The sequence below is a fragment of the Miscanthus floridulus genome, chromosome 10 (assembly GCF_019320115.1).
Source record: "Miscanthus floridulus cultivar M001 chromosome 10, ASM1932011v1, whole genome shotgun sequence".
NCBI lineage: Eukaryota > Viridiplantae > Streptophyta > Magnoliopsida > Poales > Poaceae > Miscanthus > Miscanthus floridulus.
In genome coordinates, this window is record NC_089589.1 from 139,136,792 (window position 1) to 139,141,017 (window position 4,226).

The 4,226-nt window shown below is 46.2% G+C and overlaps 1 long non-coding RNA gene across 1 annotated transcript; it reads right to left on the reverse strand.

Moving 5' to 3' along the window:
• Positions 1–3,521: 3,521 nt before the first annotated feature.
• On the reverse strand, positions 3,522–3,917 carry LOC136486792 (uncharacterized). Its single transcript, XR_010766970.1, has 2 exons — positions 3,836–3,917; positions 3,522–3,738 (listed from the first exon to the last, which is right to left on the reverse strand). It is a non-coding gene; the product is annotated as an uncharacterized lncRNA (long non-coding RNA).
• Positions 3,918–4,226: the final 309 nt, after the last annotated feature.

A 4,226-nucleotide genomic window follows, 5' to 3' on the forward strand; every position in this document is an offset into this window, starting at 1 on the left:
CCAGCACAGTAACCGACACTACTACACATGCGCACTTCGCACGCGCACCGCCGGTTTTATTGGGGCCGGCGGTGAAGGGTCATCACCGCCGGCCCTATGGTTGGTGGGCGCGGAAGGCATTGGCCGGTGGTGAAAGGGGGCATCACCGCGGGTCCGGGGCTAGGGCCAGCGGTGATGCCCCGGCCACCCTGAAGGGGGGTCTTCACCGCCGGCTCGTGTATAGGGCCGGCGGTGAGGGGGGCGGGGCTATATTTTAAATTTTGTACACATATATGACTAAGAGGTTTAAATGACCCAAAATAGTTAATGAGCTCGAAAATGTTTGATTTTTACTATGATTTGGAGGATCCATATTTTGGGACATGGCTAAGCCAAAATATGGATCCTCCGAATCAATATATTTTAACTAATTTATTCTACATACTACATATTTTTAAAGTTTCCGCTAATTTAAAAAGTCTAAAAAAACTGTGGATCCCCCTTCACCACTGGCTCCAATACCCGGCCGGCGGTGAAGCCCTCGCGCGCGTGGGAACAATATAAGTAGTGGCAATTTATTGGCCGCTCCTGCCCTCAGCTCATGCCGCGCCCGCTCTCAGCTCACGCTGCGTCCGCCCTCGGCTCCTGCCGCCCTCGCAGCCGACTTCCGCCCGCCGCGCGCTCTCGGTCCCACCTCGGCCGCCACCTCCCGCCGATCATCGCCCCTCCTGGCCACCGCCCGCGGCCCCATGGCCACAGCCCCCGCGCGGCCGCCTCCTCGGCCCCACGCGCGCTATGCCTGTCCGGCCGCCTGCCCGCCGTGCGGCCTCGCCCACGGCCCCGCACGGCCCACGAACAGGAGGAGCTATGACGCCGCCGCCCGCTCCCTGCGCCGTCTCTCGGTCGGGGCCTCCACGCCGTTCCTCTCCTAAACGCCAGTCTCCACGCTGTCCCCGTGTAGATTCCTGGCCCCGAGGACCAGCGCCGCGACTGTCGGTGCGCCCGGCCGCCTTGACCACCACCGCCACAGAGGCCGCCGCCTGTGCGACCACCGCCACGCTGCTGTCCCCACGGTGAGCTCTCTGTGATGCCTTCCATGTGTTTGATGAAATGCCCATGTGTAGAAACAATTCAGAGTTCCCTACTATCAAATGTTCTTTACTCTATGGCGAACAATTTTGCTTAAAGCCCAATGATGATTTGAAGCACGGTTGAAGAGATACAAGGGCTCAAAGTAGGGTTTATAGTATAAGATCTCTTATAGTATTTGTTGTTTTGGACATTGAATTTGAAGGATCAAACTAGCCCCAAATCCTTGCATGTTAAGTTGGCAGCACATAGCACAACTTTTAGTAAAGGATTTTCTTATGTCTTAGTTTATTTGTCCCTATTTTAAACCTTAACACTAGTAGAGAACAGACCTTTGATCCTCGACCAAAATGGGCTCTAGTCCCGGAATTTTTTGCACCCGGGACTAGAGATACCTTTAGTCCCGGTTGGTGGCTCCAACCGGGACTAAAGGTCCCTGCCCAACGGCTACTGCGCCAGACAAAGGTGGCAGGGACCATTAGTCCCGGTTGGAGCCACCAACCGGGACTAAAGGTATACTTTTACTCCCGGTTGGTGGCTCCAACCGGGAGTAAAGGTCTACTCCCGGGCCGTGGCTACGCCCGGGGTTGGAAAGTTACCTTTAGTCCCGGTTGGAGCCACCAACCGGGACTAAAGGTCCCTCCTTTATATATCCCGGCTGTCTCCTTCTTCCCCGAGCCCGAGCTCAGCACATTTTGAAGCTCACTGCAGTAGTGTTCTTGCTTCCTCCCTCCCTCCATTGTTCCTCCATCCATTCTTCGATTCCTCCGTCGATTTCTTCGATTTCTCCGTCGATTCTTCAGTTGTAAAGGTTACCAATCTCATACTCTCATTTTTCACCATTGTCTTATCTCATTTTGTTCACTATATATATATGGTTCTTTATTGTGGTTTTTTTCATTTGTAAGCAATTTGAGCTCAAAATCACTTCAAGCTTGCATATTTACATGAAAGAAGGTTAAAGTAGCTAGTTGAACTTGCGGACCGTGTTCATCTCGGTGACCGTACTTTTTATTTTAACTTTTTATGAAATGAAAAACTTAGAAAATAGTTAGAAAATTATAGAAAATCCGTACTAGTTGAACTTGCGGACCGTGTTCAGCTCGGCAAGCATGTTCTCTGTCGAGCGGTAACGGACATCAAGGAGGAGCTTTGATTCTATGAGGGAGAGCGACAACGGTCGTGGAAGACCGTGTTCCCTTCCTCGTAGAATCGGAGCTCTTCCTTGACCAAGTACGGTGCCGTCCGGTGGAGAAATGCTCGCCGAGATGATCACGTAAGCAAGTTCAACTAGTACGGATGGTTATTTATTCACATGTCCCGACATCGTCGCAGTAGTCTATCAATCACCGTACTTTTTATTTTAACTTTTTATGAAATGAAAAACTTAGAAAATAGTTAGAAAATTATAGAAAATCCGTACTAGTTGAACTAGCGGACCGTGTTCATTTCGGCGAGCATGTTCTCTGCCGAGCGGTAATGGACGTCAACGAGGAGCTTTGATTCTACGAGGGAGAGCAGCAACGGTCGTGGAAGACCGTGTTCCCTTCCTCGTAGAATTGGAGCTCTTACGTGGCCAAGTACGGTGCCGTCCGGTGGAGAAATGCTCGCCGAGATGATCACGTAAGCAAGGTCAACTAGTACGGATGGTTATTTATTCACACGTCCTGATATCGTCGCAGTAGTATATATATATAAATATAAACGATAATCGATTGTTACGTGTGTACACTCCCATTCTTCTATTAATTTGCGGAAATATCATATGAATTACTTACCTGCCGCAGTAAAAGACGAGAACACAATGACCATTAAAAATATCATTGTTTAGAGATATAGATAATTTTATAGTTTGTTAATTTTATTTATTTATAAAATGAGAAATTTATAGTGTATTAAAAAATGAGTTTAGAGAGTAGATGGCAACTGCTTCCGGGTCCTCGGCCTCTCATGGGTTTCCAAAGCGACTTAGGCCGGGCCTCCCTCTCATTCCATGCGGCAAGTGTCGTGATGAGACGAAGATTGTGATGGAGTACCACTACTACAGAATGGACTTGTTGTCCCGGGCGGTAACGGCCTTTAGTCCCGGTTACCGCGCCGGGACAACGATCCCGGGATTAAAGGTGGAACCTTCAGTCCCGGGTCATAAAGCCGGGACTAAAGGCCCTCCAGCCGAGCAAACCTGGCGCACCCTTTAGTCCCGGTTGGTAACCCCAACCGGGACTAAAGGTTCACTCTTTAGTCCCGGTTGGGGTTACCAACCGGGACTAAAGGTTCCTTTTCTTTTTCTTTTTTTTTGTTTAATTTGTTTTCAGTTCAGTTACACATATTTGTTTAATATATAATATGTTTTTATGTACGTATTCTACGCTGCTAATATAAATACACGCACGCATATAAATACATCTAATTCTCATCTCAAGCATTATTCGAATAAAGTATGAAACTATATATATTATAGATATATATGTATATATACAACACTTTCATAATCTTGTTGTCCCGGGAATAACGATATCAATAAACATTTAATTTACATCATTAGTTCCTTAGATCAAAGTAGAACTCGCCGTTGGGATTTAGCACTTTTTCTAGAAGATATCCTGCTATTGACTCTTGAATTGCTTTCAGATGGTCTTTTTGCATGACCCTTCGTTTCAACCATTCAGTCTTGCATTTGAAATAAAAGGAAAAGTATTAATACATATATATATATATATAAATATATATATTCATTTAAAAATAAATAAAAATGATATATACATACTCTGAGGACATCTTCAGGAGTTCTTCTTATGTATGCAGTGATAAATTCACAAACGTAGTATCCACACAAGTTATTACCTGGTTCCTACCGCAAACACCACTATACGAGAAGAAGATTATTCTCAGCATCTCACACGTAAATTGAAGTACGATATAGTAATTAAACATGTGGGGAAGTATATATAGTACTACTTACTGGTATTTCAACTACATTAAGTGGTGCCTTGCAATCCTTACGGTGCTGCCGAATAAACTCTTTCCAAACCCTGTGCGACCAATAATGTACGATCGTTAATAAATTATGGCAAAGTCTATTCAATAATAGTTGTGCGCGAGAGATCGAAATTACCCCTGGATAATGTCTATCATATCTTGGTATTGTGCTCGCTCTT